At 40.9% G+C, this 21351-nt stretch overlaps 1 long non-coding RNA gene across 1 annotated transcript in view; it reads left to right on the forward strand.

Annotated features, from left to right (window-relative positions):
* LOC108702760 overlaps nt 1-21024 on the forward strand; it is a 48860-nt gene extending 27836 nt beyond the window's left edge. The window contains exon 3 of the long non-coding RNA XR_001933357.2: nt 20886-21024. This is a non-coding gene — a long non-coding RNA (uncharacterized LOC108702760). The remainder of the gene's footprint in view (nt 1-20885) is intronic.
* Nucleotides 21025-21351: the final 327 nt, after the last annotated feature.

Genomic DNA, 21351 nt, shown 5'->3' on the forward strand with positions numbered 1-21351 from the left:
AATTGCAGGGTCTGCTTCCTCTATAGTTACGCCCCTGGCTCTGATGTTGCTTCTGGGAAGCACTACTATAATAGAAGCTATAGAATTCCAGAAGTTTGCAGAACTTTGCATTTAATCCTGACTGAGCCCCAATAACAATTCATTTCAGTGCACCCCCAAAGTTTCACACACAACAGTTCCAGGGACAAACCAATTCACTTTCTTCTGTTAGACACTCTCCTGCCGTGAATTCAAGAATTACCTCTTATTTTCCTTCTGTCTCATTATATTGGTTAATAAACGCTTGTTTCTGGCTAAAAGCTTTGCTCTCTCCCATAAACGGCAAACTGCTATTAACTGTTAGTCTCGCACACCCGTCTCCATCTTGTACCCACTCCAGTAATGGGCCATAAATCCTGCACTGCAATATTATCTCTTTAACCCCTAAGGTTAATTCATAGAATTAATAGCTCTCGTCTTTAGAGGAAATGCAGGGTTCCACCATGGCTTGAGCCTGTCCTGATAGATCCACAGCTGAGTCATCATTCATCACTAGCAGAACCAGTGTAAGACTGGTGCAATACTCTGCAGTGAGCAAATCTTTATTAGATGAGAGATGCAATGTCTAAGCCTGTCCCACTGCTCTGCATTCAACATGAGACCCAACATGTACCAATTAACTATGTGAGTCTTCTTTTTAGAGAGTAATCCGCAATGCCTGGGCCTGTCCTGCAGCCCAAAATGCATTGTTGTTGTTATTATTATATAACACTAGCACTCTTGAGACTGGCAACATTATATAACACTACTACGCTAGCACTCTTGAGCCTGTCCTGATAATCCATTGGGGCCAGATATAAGTAAAGGATTGTGAGACCATTTCGGACTGGCCAATTGGAATCAGGAGATCTCCCAGTGGGCCCAGGTGATGGTGGCCTTCCTGCTTCTAACCATTTGGCCTTTTCCATGGTCAGTCCTTATTTCTTTGGGAACAAAGATGATACATAGATAAATGACTATATTAGAATAGAAAAGAGATCAGGAGAATCAAGAAATTGAGTGAGCAAAGAAGGAAAATAGTACTGAAAGTCGGCCTATGGTCTAAGGGTTCTAATGGGCCCCTGGCACCCCAGTCAGACTGTCTGGAAAGACTTTAGTGTGAATATCACGTCTTGATATATTGCTGTCCTGATATTCAGCAGTGATGACGTCCATGGGGGCTCTTTTATAAACACTGGGCAAATTTGCACCTGGGCAGCAACCGACTGGAAGTTTACTTTCATTCTTCTACCTGCAGCTGGCTCAAAATTTTAATCAATGGTTGCTATGGATTACTGCCCAGGTGCAAATTTGCCTAGTGTTTATAAAGGAGCCTGGTATTAAGTCTTTGTTAGGCCTATCCCTACTCACTGTTTTACTTCTTAATGTAAAGAAGCTCAACTATTCAGGCTTAAAATTCTCTTTGAACCCCAAAATGACCATCTGCAAGAGAAGCAACATCAAATGGGTGCCAGTGCGCTGTGATGTGCATATCGGTGTATATGTAGGTTGGCATGAGAAACAGGGCACAGGCTTGTCTGTCCTATTGTATAATGTGCTGAATATAAAATAAATATCATGACACCAGTAAACCATTGGAAGGAAGTTGCTGTACATTAAATTCACGTAACACTCTGAGCCTGTCCTGATAATCTACAGCCAGCCCATTGCCAGAAACCTTGTGCGGCCCCTAATAATTCGCAGTGCAATGTGCAGCAAGCCAGGACTGTCCTTATGATCAAAAATATTTATTTCTCTTCCTCTCGCGCTCTCTCTCTCTCTCTCTCTCTCTCTCTTTTTTCCAGCAAACAAGACAGTCTGAAAATTAATGGGGAAAGCAGCAATTAGTAAATTAGGTTAGCGGTGTTGCAGCGGAAGTCATTTCTGCCAGGTGTATGAGGATCTCTGGAAGGATATATATTATTTGCTGTCAGTAAAGTGACATTTTGATAAATGGTTTGGAGTGCTCGGAATGAAGACCGGCTTACTTCTCCTGAAACAAATACACAGAACATGCTAAACTGCAGAAAGCAGCCAAGTCAGGCCTTCGCCAAGCCCGGCCAAACCCCCTCTTGGATTCCTCGGGCTGAGCAGCCAAAACTGTGTGCTTAATTAATCCGAATTACTGTGAATAAAGAGAGAGCGCTCAGCCTTGAGAAGTGTAGGGAAGTCTAGCAGGAGCAGACATTATAAAAACAAGGGCAAGTTCTCTATGGTGCCTGTGGTTTCTCTTCTTCCAGGCCAGTTGCTATAATTTTGGTGCAGGTCAACGATGGGTTAAAGGAGGAAAAATCACTGTGCCGACTGCTCCTTTTGCAAGAAGATGAATGTATGCTGCAGCTCCATGTGTAAACGGCTCCATAGAGAGTAATGAAACACAATTTTGTTATGGCAGCAACTAAAGTGCACAAATTTCACCTGCCAAAATGACCCCACAAAAGTCCACCGAACCTACTCCAACCCGTGCTGTCTGAATTTACACCGTTTAGATTGTAAGCTCTATGGGACAGGCTATTTCTATGTCTGAATGACTATTGCAGCCTATATTAAAAAGAGATGTATTAGATTCATGATGAATATACTAGCCAGGGCTCTATGCAAGCATAAGCAAATCTGTTGTGTTGCCCCTTTCGCAGTGCCAGTGTATTGACCCATGGCCCCATTCTGTCATTAATCAAATGAACTCAGTCCCTTCCCCAGCCCAGTTCTTGGGAAATAAAGGGCTGTTGGTGAGTATTCCCTTAAGGTCTTTTTGCCTAGGGCTATGTGGTATTGAACAAATCAGTGCCTCCTAAACATAATTGTGGTTTAGGTTTTATTATATTTCTCCAGCTCTGATTGGTTGAAGTCAATTCCCATCATCCTCCATGTATGCTTGACTAATTCTATTTTAGTTTGGATCAAGTACAATGTACTGTTTTATTATTACAGAGAAAAATGTAATACTTTTTAAAAATGTGGATTATTTTATTATAAAGGAGTCTGTGGGAGCTGGCCATTCCATAATCTGAAGATTTCTGGATAACAGATAACCGATCCTGTACTTGTTTATAAAACTATTACACCCCCCAGACACAGTAAGGGGCTTCTTGTATATTATTGGGCTGTGTGACTGTGCACAATGGTTTTAATTCAAAAGGTGCCCCCTGATAATGTAAGAGGTTCCCCGTGTATATGCCAGATGGATTGAGGGCTTCTCTGTGTATAAATGCACATTGATCAAACTTTAAGCTTCAAACCAACCGCAAACCCCATTGTTCAAGGATACCCTTTTGTTTTGTATTGAACTATACAGATATAATGAAAATATGAAGAGCCAAACCTACCCCCTCCCACCCCAGATAGCCCATGGGGCCCAGTGTGTTGTATCTGACTCTGCAGGTGTACAGGAAACATTTCTAGGCAAACTGTACCCCCAGATATCGTTGGAGGCCTTGGTGCTGTGTCGGGCTCCCATAGCGTGCCACTGCTGCAGCCTAATTACTGGTCCCGCAGACAGGCAGAAGCAGCAGATTTTTTTCTTGCCAAACATGCATTCTGGGCAGCTAATTGTGATACAGCAGCACCTGCTCGCTCCCTTTGCACCAGACTGGAGAGAACAGGGTGGGGTGTGTAACCCCCTCACTACCACAGTCCTGGGAGCAGGGTAATAAGCAGCATCTGTATCTGTTTTATTTGTTCCTTCACTCAACTTTACACATTCCTTATCTTTGCCCGTTAGTCACCTGTATCTTCATAGTTCCATCAATCGCAACTGACCACACAGTGATCAATGAATTATCTCTGCCTCTAACTTTCCATCTTTGACCACCCTACTCCTAATCATGCTAATTCTGCATTTCTTTCCATTTATCATACCCTGCTGCATCCAAGCTTTCAGATCAGTCTGTTTTGCCTTTATTATTCCCTTTACCAGATTAATCTCTTCCAGCTCTTTGTGTTGAGCATCATTGCCTTATTCTACTGCTAAATGAATCCTCAGGGCAGTGGGGCTTATTTAATTTAATGTGGCAGGACCCAAGGATTGCTCAGTCTGCCCAATTTTTGGTTGGCATGCCAAACCCCTGCTCAGTCCACCGAGCGATCTGCATGGCTACCCCTCGCTTCTCCCTGCCACCCCTGCTGCGTCTGAGGCTCATGACTCTTCTGCTGACCCCTAGTTCTGGCTCTTGCTATACAACCCATGAATTTTAATTTATTTTTTTTCATTAGTATTTTTCTAATAAAAACCTGCTATACCTAGTGCACAGGCCTTTTCTTCTGGTGTCTCCATGGGTGCACATGATTCTGTAATCACAGACATTTTTATTGTCCTTTTTTTATGTTCAAGTTGTCCGCTTGAGTGTAGTACAACTATACATTCTTTGATCCACCAATGAGATCATTGCCTCAGCCCCACTGGTACCTGAAAGTGGTCCTGTCCACACTAATCATAAAAACATGGCTGAGGCATTTGCCTTCAGAATGGGTCATCGATCATTGCTTTGGGCCCTCACAGTTTGGAACTGATGATATGGACCATTTCAGATATTAAACTTTTTTTGTCTCAATGCTCTGTTATTAAAATAGGTTGCATGTCAGGACTAAAGAAGAACACGGCTAGTACTCAGTGAAAGCAAACAAAAGCTCTGGAATTCTTCATAGCATACAGTATATGGGGAGTTCAAGTGGCATTTACAAGTAATGGAAAAGACCGCTACAAGCGCAGTTCTGTCCTAAAACATAAGGAAAAGCAAGCTACAACTGCTGAAAATTGTCCTTAGCGTCTGTTAAGGGGAACTATACGGTGGCTCCACTTATATTTGTAAATACATATACAGTATATGCAAAGTGTATGTGCCCAGTAGGCTATCTTCTCATTTTTTTTCCCTTACAATATGGCCAAAAAAATATGGCAGCTGCCAGCCCTATGTAAAAATACAAATTCACAGAGAGATGTCCTGTGCACACAATAAGCTCCAAAAAACATCCAGCCCTCTCTTGAAACCATGTATCTGTCAGTACAACTGCATTAGGGAAATCATTTCACAACTTCACGTCTCTTATTGTAACAAACCTTTTTGCATGTTAAAATGAAACCTCCTTTCTTATAGCCAGATCTACAGGTGAATATAACATCAGAGAGTATATTGTATGGTTCCCTTATATATTTATATGTAGTTTTATCTCATTCCTCTTCTTAAGTGTAACCAACTTGGCCAGCCTTTCCTCATAACTTGCCATTCCCTTAATCATCTTCGTAATTTCTATGGACTCTCTCTCTATTGCATTGATTTCCTTAGGAATCACTGCATATTATAGACAGGCTGTATGAGTGTTTTATATAAGGGAACATTAACAAATTCTCTCTTGAATCTTTACCCCTTTAAATACAGGACAAGACTTTGATGGCTGACTGGCTTGCTACATAATTGTGTATTATCACCAGTTATCCCCAGGTACTTCTCCATCAAGCACTTGGTTAAATTAATTGGTAAAATAAGCTACATATTTTTAAATCCCAGGTGCATAGCCTTACATTTATCAACATTGAATCTGATCTGCCACTTAGCTGCCCAAAACTGTCAAGTTTTTACAGATCCCCGTGCAAGGATGCCACATCTTGGATAGAATTACATTGCCTGTGTACTGTAGTTTTGTGTTTGTGTCTAAATTACATTGCTTACTTACCCCCAAGTCATTAACAAACAAACTCAATAAAAGTAGACCCCATACAGAACCCTGCAGAACCTTAATCCAAGTAGAGAATGCTCAGTTCATACTCACCCTTTGTACACTAGTTTTCTATCCGTGTACAAACTGCATAACCAAGTTCCAAGGCCAACAGAGTTTATGCAAAATACCACAAGATCACATCCAATGCTATCCTATTAATCAGAGTTGGAATGAAGGGACTGAATCTAGAGAGGATGTTACAAATAGTACTATAACCATCATTATTAAAAGAGTGCCTTTTTCCTGATCCCTAACATTCAATGTGTATGACCACCAGTCTTATATACTGGACTAGCAGAACTGCTTGAGCTCCAAGGACTCCGCACAAGATCATGGCCAATATTTAAAAGTACACGTTCAGACAACTGATAAGTCTCTTCCAATGAAAGCGGGTATTAAAAAAGAAACTCTTTTCTATAAAATGCACAAAAAATAGCAAAGAAGCCAGATTCCAATTGTGAAATATCCAGAGACGGCCATACCAAGAATACAATATTGGCCTATGGCAATGTAACCCATGCTGGAAACAGGCGTCATTTTTAGACCACTCGGCATGAAACTGAATGTGGGCTTTATGATTGTTATCTGGATAAAGATGATTTATTCAAGCAGGGAGGAGAAAAGAAAAAAAGAAATGCATTCAAGGCTCTTGGTAAAGAATGTGGCATCTGGGAAGCTTCATTTAAAGCTGGAAAGACTCAGTCTTGTTTCAAGCATTCATCAGACTGAACACTTTCAATGATAGGTCTCAATGTGCATGTACTGAGGAGTTTTCCCTTTGGGTTCCTGTCTGTCATTACTGAAAGAGGCAGGCGTCTTCAACTGAAGAACAAAGAATAAGGGTCCTTGAGTCAACCTTATCAGGAAAGATTCACCTTCCTGGTCAAGACCCTCTATGGGATGAGCATCATGAACCTTTGAGATGTGTAACTGTAGAGAATCTCACTCGCTAAATATTCTTCATCATTGTCTTCATATGGACCTCACAGCACATTTGGCTGGTCTAGCTTTTAATCCTCAATCAGAAGCTCCCAACCCTAGTGGAAAATCAGGAAGGAACATATGTCACTAAAAAGAATTCCCATCAGTGAAAGCATTTTGCAAATACATTGTCAGGAGAGAGTGGGAGATCTACAAACCCAAGTGAACATCAATCATCTGGTATACTAAGGCAGACCACCAGGGAGTCTAGAGAAAGAAATAGGCACAGTTTATGGAGATTCCTATATAGGAACCCTGAGAGTTCAATTGTACCCGTATGCAAGGAGTCCCTAAGCGGTCCTCTGTAATCCCTGGGTGATGATTTCCCTTTCCAGGGTAAAAGTAGTATAATAACAATTCAGTGTTTGCCCAGTTTAATAAGATAACATGTGCTCAGGGCTCTTTTCCTGGATCCCATCCAGTGGGGAGGTGGGTTCAAGATTGGGGTTGGGCAGGTGTCAGGCCTGTTTATATAAAGTTTAGTCATAGCTTTGTTATAGCCATTCTAGGAGCAAAAGGCAGGTCCAATAAATTTATTGAGCAGCCATACACTTCAATGAGGAGGTGAATGGGACTTGTACCCTTGCAGTGACAAGGCTGCCAGTATAGAGACAAGAGTGGGTGAGCTCAGGAGCTGGAGGATTTCCAAGGGGCACAACACCACCAGAGAGTGGATGAGCGCGGGGCAGATGGAACTGCCAGGGAGAAAGATACCACCGTGCACTTGTGCTGGGGAAAGGATAACCAAGACAGGCTGGACTACATCCTGGGAGGGAACCTATCATGAACATTTCAAAGTTTGTGGGTTTCCAGTGTTTGGGAGTGATGTGCCATCTGAGAACTGTCCGTACTAGTGATTGACTGCCTGTGATCAATAAAGACGTTTGTGTTCGAAGAAGCATTTGGACTGCAGTTATTGCCAAGCTGGTTGGCCTGGGTTCAGCAATCAGCCAAGGATCCCCTTGAGGATAAGTGCTTAAGGTAAAATTGCATTTCACTAGACGTTTCAGGGAATTGCCCATAGTCTACAGGTCCCCTAACCACTGGCTTCTGAAGGCCCACAGTAAGCAGCATACACTTATATAGCACACCCATGGGTGGGCGCAACCTGTGTTTAGTCCGTTCCCCCAATGCTACGTTCCTTTTGCCTCCTTCCTCCATTGCTGTGATGGGGGGGGGAGGGAAAGGGGGACCAGATTGGGATCGGCTGACCCTGCCAGATTTCTTCCTGGTGTCCCACCAGCCCAGTCCAGCACCATTAGCAACCATAAAAAATTGCAGGAGCATGTCTGCATGGAATTGCCTTAAGGATTTGCATCAGTAAGAGCGCTCCATTGCATCCATCTTGTAATTCAAAAATATTTCATTTGGTATGGTCCATCCTGCCATCACTTGATTCAGTACATCAGTGTCACTTGTCTTCCTTATATGGTTCATTTCTATACATCCAACCCAATGAGAACAAATGATATATTATATACTTTTAATATGATTGATCATGAAGCGCGGCAGGTCACGCACAACTATATTTAACTATCCCTAACTGTATCTATCCATCTATCTCACACACATATATATATATATATATATATATATATATATATATATATATATATATATATATATATATATATATATATATATATATATATATATATATATATATATATATATATACATATACATATACATATATATATATATATATATATATATATATATATATATATATTATATATATACACACACACATACATATATATATATATATATATATATATATATATATATATATATATATACACATATATATATACACATATATAAACCTATATAAGATAAATGGGATTTAGCTCTATATTTTACCAGCTTTGTGAACGAAGCAATAGGGATGCGAGAAAAGGCTTTATTCGACTTTAGATTTGTATATTTGGGTTTATATATATTTATATAGAATATAATATCTGTGCACGTTGACTCCTCTCTTTATCTGCATCATAAATCAAACACAAAATGTAAACCCGCACCCCCTCGGGCGTCTGTATTGTGGTATAACAACTTCCAGAGGGACTGAGCTCTATCACCCCTCACGTCAGAGGGTCTCTGCGTATGATTAATATTTACCCTCTCACCCCCCTTCTGTATCATCCATCCATCTTCATTGTGGGGCTCACATGCTCCTGACGAGGCGAGGCAAGGGGAGTGCTTGGGAATAGGTGGCCACGCAGAGATCTCCAATGTCCCCGCAGTTGTACAGCCAGCATTTTATAATTAACATAAGTATTAATAAATAGACTTTTGTGTTATTAAAAAACAAAACAAAAAAAAAAACCTTAATTTAAAACTTTAAACAAATGCAGATTTATTGGCCACGCAGCAACTACCTTCACTGGAAGAGATATCAAATGCCACAATTATAGAAAATTTCTAATATAATAAATCATTCTCAGAATGTCGGAGCTAAAGGGGCTATATGACCTGTGTTCATCTCTTGATCATGTGCTGTCACTTAAAATGAAAGGGGCAATATGCCCCATGTATAGGAATGGCGGAGCTTCCATCTAATTTGGTACAGAGCAGTGTCACACATAGGGATGCACCGAATCCACTATTTAGGTTTCGGCCGAACCCCCGAATCCTTTGCTAAAGATTCGGCTGAATACCGAACCAAATCCGTGTGGGAAGGGGAAACATTTTTTTCTGATGAAAAGTCACGTGATTTCCCTCCCTGACCCCTAATTTGCATATGCAAATTAGGATTCGGTTCGACTGGGCAGAAGGATTCGGCCGAATCCTGCTGAAAAAGGCCGAATCCTGGATTCTGTGCATCCCTAGTCACACAGGAGGTCTCAAAGGCTAGCAGAAGGAAAAGTACAAAAGTTGTGGTGATTCCCCCCCTTTACCCCCAATGCATTCTGTATAGCTCTGAAACTAGGGATTGAGGGGTTGGCCACAGAGGCCTTGTTCATAATGGAAGGGGGTGCAAAATTGGAGGGGAGTAATAGGCTGCAGAGGTGCATTTGCAGAAGATGCTGAAATTGTGCATTTGCAGACCAAGTGGCAATTGGGGGAGCATGTGCACTGAACATTAATAGGGCTGGGGATGAGCGAGAAAGCAAAGGGGCAGACGGAGCACTGAGCAAAGTAGCCACCAATACTGACCAGGGTATGATTCTCCTTTCCCAGACCTTTCAACTCCCCAATTTTTCAGGGAGTTATTAGATTTTGGGCTCGGTCTGCTGCCACTCTTAAGCTTCCCCTGATTTCCTTTGATTTTCCATTTGTGGGCAAAAATCCGAAGTGCACATGTGCAGACATACTTCTGCTAATGGCAGTAGCGCTTGATTTGGCATGGGATGCAGGAGGAAATTCTTGGTGCCAAAATGCCAACTAGAGCACATTTGGATGCAAGTACCTTTAAAGAGTTTAATGCTCAACTGACTGCAGATGAAATTGCAGGAGCACAACTGCGGCTATGGCTGTAAATGACCCCTCGTGGCTTGCAGAGAACATAATTACATTACATTTATAAATAGGCAGGGGCGTAACAACAATACAGCAGTTCCTACAGTCACAGTGGGACCTGGGGGACAAGGGGGACCGGATCACAGTGTCTCAAGTATGCAGGTTCCCCTTCCAAGCTACTTCCGTATTGAGCTGCAGGTGGCAGGGGGGCCTGTAGGTGTGTGTGCTGGGTGCATGTAGGCCCCAAGAGCAATTGTACATAGGAGTGAGAGCTGACATATGGTTCTATGAGTACAGAAAATAATTGGCAAGGCACTCTTTATTATGACCACTAGAAGCGCAGTTCCATTCAGCTTTATGGAGAATGCTTTTAGTGAATCATTACAGTGTGTGTGTGTGTGTGTGTGTGTAATGTTCCGTGCAGTGAATAATCTATGTTCTTTGCTATTTACAAAAGAAAATGTAAGGTTTACTTTCCCCTTAAAGGTCTGCCAGGCTAAACATTTATTGTGTGTAAATACAAATTTTTACTGAATTTTTTTTTATGATCAGCAAAAATAATGCAAGAAATGTTACAGCCTTAATTGGTCATTAAAAATAAATCTAATTAGCTTATTTATGCAATTAGGCTGCTTTCCAAAGCCTTTGAAAGATGTAGAAAAAAAAAAAAAAGCTTTGGTAAATTCCACTGTGTTTAATATGAACAAAGATTTCTTTAATGAGGGGGAAACCTAGAGCAAGTAGTGCATCAATCGTATTGCCAAATGTTCCATTTAGACTTCTACAAATGAAACACAACTACAAAGAAGCTGGGGCTGCAAAAAAGACACAACTGGGAAGTGCAACAGTAAAGGGAAACATATAGACAAGTGTTGTTACAAGCATAGTATATATACAGTAGATTTAACATGTTTTCTGCTATAAAGCGAATATATCTTTATACCCTTTATGTCTCATACTCTTCTATTAGACAGCAAGCTCTTGTAGGTAATCTATTTGATATATTTGGTGTACGGTGAGAAGTATTATGTTGGTACTTTATAAATACTTATATTGCTGAATTCTTGGAAACAATCAGTTATTGTGATCCTAGCAGTTTTGCCAGTAGGGGGTGCTCTTATTCTTCTCTCGTCTCTTAGCGTAACTGTGTAGATCTGACCCATGTGTTTGCAAATTCTCAGGAATAGGATGTTAGACTTCTGTGTATTTTCTAACATATTGCGCTCCCGTGCTGCTGGTTATGTGGACAGGATTAGCCAGTGGGGCTTATCTAATGGCTGAATGACCCCAATAAGATGATATTAGGGCACAATCATCATGCTATGTTTCTGGTTACAGCTTATCAGGACAGGTTTATGCAAGGCTGCATTTCTGGTGGCAGGTTATCAGGACAGGCTCGTATAGGACCAGGGGCGTAACTATAGAGGAAGCAGACCCTGCGGTTGCAGGGGGGCCCAGGAGTGTAGGGGGCCCAGTGAGACCCTAATTAATTAGCAATTTTAATATATCTTAGTAAAATAGGCCAATTTATAAATATTTTGGGGCCCTAAATTGAATTTTCTATGGGGCCCAGTAACAAATAGTTACGCCACTGTATAGGACTGCAAGCTGAATATGTGGTTGCAGCTTATCAAAACAGACTCATGCAAGGTTGCATTTCTGGTTGCAGGTTATCTGGACTGGATCATATGCTGGACTGCATTTCTGGTTTGCAGGTTATTAGGACGGGCAGTGCTGGGCAAAGCAGTACTTGTGCAACCAAGGCAAGCTCCCATCCCTTATTTGTTCCACACCCCTGCAGCTGCTGTCTACTCTTGCCTGCTCTCCTAGTTCTGGCCTGAAGCATAGGCACATGCAGGACTGCATTGCTGGTTGCACGCTATAAGGACAGACACCTGCAGGGCTGCCTTACTGTCTAATATTGATCCAAGCCCTTACTGCACATGAGTTTAGAAGGAGTTTAATCTAATGCAGTTTGCATATATCAGGCAATATTTCACATGGCAGGGTGTATGTCCTTTGTTTTGTAATCTGTATGCTCACTACTCTGATGCCGGAGACTGAATAAAGTTGCCCTTTATGCCCTACGTAAATCAGCCCTGCCTGACACTTAAGATGATTAATACAGATACATATATTTCTTATTAATTTATTGTCCAAATAGAGAAGGATACTGTAAGTCTTCGTAAATGGTATATTTATTTTATGTTGATTTTTAGTCACTGTCTTGCTGGAAAAGGGGAATGATCCACTGATCAAAATAATGGGACAGGCTTGAGCTCCAGAAACTCACTGTAAGCCTCCCAAAAGGGTAAAATAAATACATCTCTGCGCTGTAGCAGAACAGGTTCTATGGATCAACAAGTCTTTATATTGTAAAAGCCTATATTGCTATGGAGTGACCACCAATGATCAGGACAGGCTCAGATAGTGGTCTCTATATACTGAGCTGTATTGAGTAGAGCTCTGTACTTGTATGATCTGTATATATGCCCTGTTATTGTACAGCACTACGGACTATGTTGGTGCTTAATAAATACGTGTTAACAATAATAATAACCTCCTGTCTGCCGATTATCAGAGGCCCAGACAGAGCTGGACAGACAGTTGATCTGGTCATGCATAATAAGCGCTTCTTTTTATTGAATGACGAGTGACCTCATGACTCCATATTAGCGGCCAAGAAAATATTCCATCTGCATCTCCATAAAATCGCCTGCAATAACCAATGCTCAGATCACAGCATGGGTGGAATTTACCTCTTACCTGCCAAACTCTGCTTGTGCCTTTAGCCTGTCATCCAATTTCTATACGTTCCATCTCTCATACATCAACTGCCCCCCCCTTCCGAGCGACCATCACCTCTGGAAGTGCTTCTAATTTATAACTAATTGTACAATTAGGTTTTGATGCAGTGTTTCTAATAAAGCAAACTGATGTGCTTTTATCAAGTCATAGTCTTAAGAGAAAATAATGACTTGATTCAAGGGCTGTTGACTAAATTGGAGAGCTGCTGATGCATCAGGAAGAAGTGAAGTGAAGAGAGCAATTGCTCCCTTGTGTGCCAGTGTCAGTTTGTTTGTGTGCTCATGAGCTCAGGGCATTGATAACGCTCACTGTATGTTTTTCAGTCTGTGTCAAAATTGAATGGATAAAGACATGGGTCTTTTTATTGGCATTCATTGAATGGTGCAAATCCTGCTTTCTGGGCATCACCGGAAATTTGTGACTTTTATTTGCAAACTCTAAAATCATGCAAACAAGGGAAAGTAGTAAGAAACACTAATTACATGAAACAAAAGCACCCACAATGTGACTAATACATACATCTGCAACTCTTTTCTGGCACACCTTTCTACAATAGGAGCACATACACAGAATACACAGGGCGCATGCTGCTGGCGATCAAGTTGGAATCCCAATGGGATATTGGTGGCAAATGAAATACTGCAATACAAGTATAGCAACAGCAATTGACTTTATATAGAAAAGAGAAAAATGCAACACTTTTAAAGTTCATTCTGAAGAGCTCTTCATACCTCAGGTATCACTACCTTCCCAAAAAGGCAGTTTATTCCACATGATTGGAACACAAAAGTCCTCTTCTCATACAGATTATAGGGGCAAACATTGTAGTGCTGCCAATATCCTCTTTATGGCAAATTATTTACATGTATGCCCTGAAGGACAGGCAAGTCTGGAGGTAGAAGATGGTTGGTCTACTCTATGCAGTAATGTAACTCTAGGCCAAAACTCCTTGCCAAGCTCAGCAGTGACACCTCCCTCCATGCTATTTTGGACAGACTTTCTAGCTGGGATTGTCAGCAGGGAAATCTTTAGAGGGAGTGGTGGTGTCTGTGAGGTATCCATATGGACCCAGTGGTAAGGTCCCTTTGACCCACTGCACATGAATATGTTTGCAACTGTGGTTCAGGCTAGAGGCCATGGCAGGTGATAAATAGGCAAGCCTCACAACGAGCCAAAGGTCAGAACCATGGACGACTCATGTTAAATACGGGGCAGGGGTCTCCAGAACAGGTCAATTTATGGCCAAGAGTTTAACGATTAAGCAAAGTGAACAGGAGTGGTCCAAGATTAAGGGATTACCTGTATCTGACCGTAATTTGGCTGGGAGTTAGGGTTTCCACCTTTTCTGGAAAAAATACCAGCCTTCCTATATTTCCTATGTATTTGTTTTTCCCTATTAATATTGCAAGATCCCGCATCATGTTTACAGGCCAGGTGGCAACCCTGCTGGGGGTAAATACAAATAGAGTTAGTAGATGCAGAAGAATAGATTGTCACAATTATATACGATACGGGGTTTACACAGCCTCCAGTGGCTCAACAAGGAACTAAAATGGTTGCCTTGTAAAGCAGTGGTTGCCACACTTTTCCAGTTCAATCACTACTTGAATGTCAGCTCTGGCCAGAGGTCCAACCTTTGGACAGGCCCCCCTGTATCTCACAAATTAAGTACAGATATAGGAAAATGACAGTAACACTTATTCAGTTATCGTTCCAAGAATCTTCTTCAAGCTGGGTTTTCTGAAACCCAAAGCAAAAGGCAATTCTCTCCAATTCTTACCCTAGCTGGCTGCAGCCATGGCACCAAGCCTCACCCTAGGGTGACACAGGCCACATAGTTTGGGAACCGCTGTCCTAGCTCGAGTTTAGACCAGCAGGTACTAATTTCTGTGTGACCCCAAATGGTTACGATTTGCTGGTTAGATCAATGTTTTATGGCTGATCATGTATGTCAGAATAATACAATATCCGGCTGTGGGCTAGTCCATCTGATATAAATAGAGTTGGTCAATATGTGGCCACATCTAAGTGCTTCTGTTTGATGTAAACCTCAGGGTTTTTCAGGAGGTTTTGGAAATACCCCCCACTAAAACACAACAGTTGTTTATCGAAGGTATAGGCTTGTGAATGGTTAATCACTTTCTGTCCTATCTGTGTGCCATAATCATGTGGCAGATTAAGAAGAGGAATAGTTCCGCTAATTTGCCCATTAATATTATATAACTGAACACGTTCCAACCTGACTAATACCTTTCATATCAGTAGATGATACAGTGGCTTGGTTCCAGCTGGCTGTGGGAAGCCATTGGCCTTTGCCCCGCACACTTGTTTCTCAGGAAGAATTCCTCCGCGAGGAAAAGACGCAGGGATGTGACAAGGCCAAGCAAAAGGTCCCCTAAATCCAAAAATGAAAAGAAGGCTTCAAATAGATTTAAATATTATTAGCCTCTATCCGGTAATTGGAAGAAGGAATGAAAACAGCTAGGGAACAAAAGTATTGTTTGGTATGATGATGTTTTTCATCCTCTGAGCGTGGGATCTCTCAGGTATGGTATTTGGCCTCTTTTTTTCTGATTTAACCTCCCCTAGTTATACCTAAAATGGCCTATCATTTGTTTTTTTAAGTCCTGATTCAAACCCAGAGGTATTGCAGGCAAATATAGTATTTTTTAATTCTTTATTAGTGCTTATCTCAAGATAATAGTTATTCAGGCACTTCTATTCTGATGCCCTGCTTCCTGTTTGTGAGCTGAATCCTACCCACTATTCCCATATGGGGATGGTATTTCAAAGTGACTTTGCCATTATTATTATTATTATTAATGAATTATTTCTTCATTCATACTCTCTACTCCTGTCTCTCCTTTAATTTCTCTTTACCAAAACCTGGAAATCAGCACTCAGGACTTTCTGGAACAAATGCTAAATCACAAAGAGAAGTCAATGATCCAGTGCAGGGGAAAGGAACGGGGAGGGCCATTACTGCACCTAAAGTGTCTGCACTAAGTGACTGCAGCTAAAAAAAAAAGCCGGGTAAAGGAGAAGCATTAAATAACAGGGAAGAGCATGGCATATTAGCATAAGGTATCTGGTTCTAGACCTGAGTGGTCCTGACAGGGGTGCCCTATTGTAAGTTTTATTTTCTCTTTGCACAGGTTCTTTCCCGTGTCTTGTTGTTGTGTTGGCTAACCATCTGTGTGGGCCAACAGATTGTTTGGCAAAATTCAAATTCACGCTGTCATTGGTCAAATTGGAAACTTGGAAATCCAAGAGCTATTCTCTTTTGATTGCCTTGGATGTCACAAGAGTTGCATATCTTAAAATTATTGCTGGGATTTCTGAGAAGATACAGTTCTGCAATGGCAGAAACCCTAAATAGTGCTGTCCCCATATTAGATTTAGAGTATGGCAATATAGAGACTGAGCAGTGTGAATGTTAAAGGAAATATCACATAAGTTTTCCTGCACTGCTCAGGTCACTGCTAAGGAAAGGGCTGGCTGAAAACCTTGAAGACCCCCTATCCTGTCCCCGTCACATGCGGGGTGATTAATAGAGAAGAGTATGACCAAAGCCATGCCTCTGTTTACCCTAGGAGACTTGGTTCTCAGGAGGTCTGACGTTCTCCCTCAACATTTTAATGTTCTAAACCATCTCTTCCCACTACTAAATCACAAAGTGGGTCTAGTGTGAAGAAACCGGAGGTTGAGGGAGAGAGAGCACAAATAATCACGCACAACAGTTTCTGAGCCCTTTAGAATGTTTTTCATGTTGGGCCAGTCTTTATTTAATCAAATACTAGTAGAGTTGTTCTCTGATTTGGTGGTGAAAGGTGGGCAAAGGGGAAATATATTCAAATATACACTGATATTTTGTAATCGGTAGAAAGGCATCTGCCATTTATGGAACATTCAAATGCATAAAAGTATCAGTGTTGCACATTGTGGTGCTGTCCTGTTGTTGCCTATGGAAAGGGTTTGGACTGAATTAGCAAATGGTGGGAGTATACGTCAAATAGTCAATTAAATGAGCTGTAGTGCTATTAAATGTGGTCTCCTGTACCTTATGCAGCAGCTATAGAATTAGTCACCTCTGCCATGATTACAGGCTGTAATACTGAAACTGTCAGTATAAAGTGTGTGTGTGGGGGTACTTGTCTTTTATATACTGCGTGGGTGCATTTGTTTTAGTATATTCTGAATGCAATACCATTATCATTACAGGGTTAATCAATTCACTCAGATTTTAAGGGCAATCTCAACGACATTAAAGGTAACATACATAAATTTGTCTTCGACATAGCATAAAGTGTATAGCTATAGTGTAATGTCTGCACAGAACATTCTAGGGCACAATCACCATAAACGAGCACTATGTGTACTGACGGGAAATAACGTTTATTTGGAATACTATGCACAAGGAGACCCTGTACTTAACGCCAGTCTCCAGATGCAACTTGTCTTTACAGATGCTTTTCATTAGTACCCACATGCTGGCCTACTGTATATATATAAGAGGGTGCACCTATGAGTGCCCCGTGGACAAATCTTATCAACCCCATTCACCTTATTTAAAAAAAAACAGAAGCAAGGGGCTTCTTAGCTGTATTTTAAATGTTGCCCCATGTTGACTATAGAGAACCTGTCTCAGCACATATATATTTTCAGATGTAATGTTTCATTGCTTTGTATAATAGAGTAGAATAGAGGGCTAGCTATCACTCTTTGTATGCCTTCTTTTTTTTTTGTATTGTCCCCAACATTATCCCCAGTGATGTTTCAACATGAATTCTGAGTTTACTTGTCATGTCCCTCACCATGTAATGACTCGGTCCCTCTCTCCTCACGGGGGATTATGTAGACCAGGACTGCCCAAAACATCAGCAGGGTTCTAGCAGTCCATCATTCCTGGTAGACTTTGAAAAAATTGTCACGATTAAAAAAAATTGTCGCGATTAAAAAAAAATTTGCTTCATGTAAATATTGGTTGCGATTAAAAGAAAATTTATTGCACGTACAAGTCACCCATAGACTTCAATGTATTTTGGTGAATTGTGTTATGGAATTGCCTCTGTGCCAATTCCAATTCCTGTGCCATCCTGCTATGAGTTCTTAAAGGAGAATTCAACACTAAAGTTAAAAAACCCTACCCTACATTGGCTCCCTGGGGGGAGGGGAGTCTATGCAGGGTAGGGGGTTGGGATTTTTTAACTTTAGGGTTGAATTCTCCTTTAAAGGAGAACTAAAGTAGTATACTAGAAATGTTGTACATTATGTTTTGTGCTTCTGTACCAGCCCAAGGCAACCACAGCCCTTTAGCAGTAAAGATCTGTGTCTCCAAAGATGCCCCAGTGTCTCCAAAGATGCCCCAGTAGCTCCCCATCTTCTTTTCTGCTGATTCACTGCACATGCTCTGTGCTGCTGTCACTTACTGAGCTCAGGGACAAGCTCAGTAAGCTTGTCCCCCAGTAATATACAGTGCATGTAAAATAGAAATGTCACAATATAAGTCTGATTAGTAATTAATACAGATAATTACTACATGGCAGCACAGAAACCAGTGCAATTAGCATCAGAATTTAATAATCAGCTTTCTAGCATCAGCTTCTATTACAGACCAACCTCATTTTTTGCTTGATAATTAGTAACGACACCTAAGTTTAGCTTCTCAACAGCTGCTCAGAGCCCACTGAGCATGTGAGTGTCACAGACACTTTCCAAGATGGTGACCCCCTGTGACAAGTTTGAAGTCCTGGATCATTGCTGCTATTGACAAGCTGAAACGTTAGGCTGGTGCAATAATTTCAGTATATAAAATGTCATTTTTAGCCACGTTAATTTTTATGGTTTAGTTCTCCTTTAAGGTAGATTTCATGATGGCATCAGGTGGCAAGAATAGATTGCGAGGGGATAGTCTGGGCACCCCTGATGTATGCAGATCAGCAGTAGAGCTGGTTGTGTATTAATTGCACCCAATGTCTCTCTGTTTCCAGCCTTACTGTTGCTCACCATAATCTCACTGCAGTGATACATGGACTTTCTCATGACGGCATTTCATACACACGCCCCTGCTAAATGAACACACATGTCCCTGGCAATAAGGGAATCTTCCCATTACACCATCAACAATTTATTACTACAGGAGACCAAAGAATAGATTCCTCCCCTATTCCTTGCTTTAACCCTGTTTTTGGTTTTGGCTGCATAAGAGTTAAATACCAAGCTTGATGCTATATAACATGAGCACCCTGCTGCTCTTTGCTTGTTATCTCTTGATCACTGGATAATGTTTCCCAGTGGGGGGCAAATTTCTCTCCAATTTCTACGCCGGCTTCACATTAAACCTCTTCATGCTGATGAGTTGGTCCCCCCACTGAGAGCTGCAAATCAACCCCATTATGAAGCCATTAGACACCTCCAGTGTTCTCCTTGCCTGCGGCCTGCCACTGTGCAGCCAGTGCACAAACCCCTCTTCCTTTCCTGGAATCAATGGCCTCATTCTGTGCATTCAAATCCTACAACTGCTTTTAATTCTGGCTCAGTGGGCAGGTCTGCAAGTATTTCAGCATAGTCCCGCACACCTTGTCTCTCATTTCTTCTGTGTGAGACACGGAGGGATGTTCCTGCTATAGACCTGTTGAAGTGATGAACCAAAACATGGGAGATTCTTTGCCTTATGTAACATAAATACAGACTGAATTCTGATTTAATATTTCCAGACTTTTAAAATATTCTTTTTATATTTATTTAATGGAATGATGAAAGTGAAAGAGCATCTAACACTGTATCCTTGTATCTGTTCCTGGTTCCCATTCTTAATTAGTTCCTGGTTTTCAGCCAATTCTTCTAAATCTTGTGATCCAGTGCACCTTCCTCTGCTATTCCATTTGTATAAGGGTAAAAGGCACAGATGGAGAGGAGTATTTCAGAGACCCTGAAATAAAAGCAAACACTACCCCACCGGGTCAATAAGTATTAATAAGTAGACCACATTGAAAGGAGAACTTTAGAAGAAAGATTCCACACCTCCCAACTGTCCTGTTTTCTGCCAGACTTTTCATTTTTCAAATGTTGGGAGGTACGAGATTCTTATGCCTTGTAGTCCTTTCCATTGGAGTTATTCTGCTACTATTGATGGCTCCTCTATAGTACCTATACCTTTACTAGTACCTATATACTTGGTACTTCTATCTCCATTCTATTCTAGGCCTCTCCTCTGATGATTCCTGGGTAGTGATGGGCAAATTTCTCCCGTTTGGCTTTGCCGAAAAATGCACGAATTTCCCACAGAATTCGCGAAACAGCGGAAAAATTGCGAAATCGGAAACTTCACAAAAAAATCTTGAAATTTGAACGCTTTCACGAAAAAAAACGTGCAATCCGAACGTTTTCACTGAAAAAAAAATCAAGTGATTTGAACGTTTTCACAAAAAATTCGAGCAATTCAAACGTTTTCACACAAAAAAAATCTAGCAATTTGAAAGTTTTCACTAAAATGAGCAATTGGAATGTTTTCATAAAAAAATTGTGCGATTCGAACGTTTTCACAAAAAAATCAAGTAATTTGAATGTTTTCAATAAAATAATCGTGCAATTCGAAAAAATCAAGCAATTAGAACGTTTAAACGAAAAAATCAAGCTATTCGAACGGTTTCACTAAAAAATCTTGAAAATCGGAAATTTTCGGGGGAGATTTGTGGATTTTTTCCACAAGGCAGCAAAACGCGAAAATTCACCGCAAATTCATGCCAGGCGAATTTATTCGCCCATCACTATTCCTGGGTATTTCCAGCTTCAGCATCAGATATTCCAGGCCTCTTAAACAAATAGGAAAACCCTTAGGAAGACCAGATATTCAGCAAATCGAACTATGTCATGATATATCTTTTTTGTTTACGCAGATGTTGATATTTGGGAGTTTCATGAATCTGATTGTGCCATTGCTAAACTAGCCAAGAATATAGAGGAAGAAAGGTCATATTTCAAGCCATGAACTAGAAGCTTTGTCTACCAATGTAGTGTGGGATAGAACATCAACAAAGGTTAGTTTGCATGTGCATTCTATTGCTGAACAGTCTAGGATCAACTCACTGTTTTGCTGGTTTGATGCTATAAGAGAAAATATCTTGAGTAAGGGCTTGGGGGTCAAGAAATGATGATCTAAACATGGAAGTTTTCTTTTGGTTTTCCTGTAGTGATCTGAAAACCTTTCTAGATATTATTATAGGAGAGCATCCAGATCCTCAGCATGGAAAGACGGGAAACATGCTTTATTCAGAAACCAGGATTTTGTGTCCTTTCCCATCAATCTTGTACATTGGAAAATATCTTTTTTTTTTTAATGTAATGTTTAATGTAATGTAACAT

The sequence above is a fragment of the Xenopus laevis genome, chromosome 9_10S, assembly GCF_017654675.1.
Source record: "Xenopus laevis strain J_2021 chromosome 9_10S, Xenopus_laevis_v10.1, whole genome shotgun sequence".
NCBI lineage: Eukaryota > Metazoa > Chordata > Amphibia > Anura > Pipidae > Xenopus > Xenopus laevis.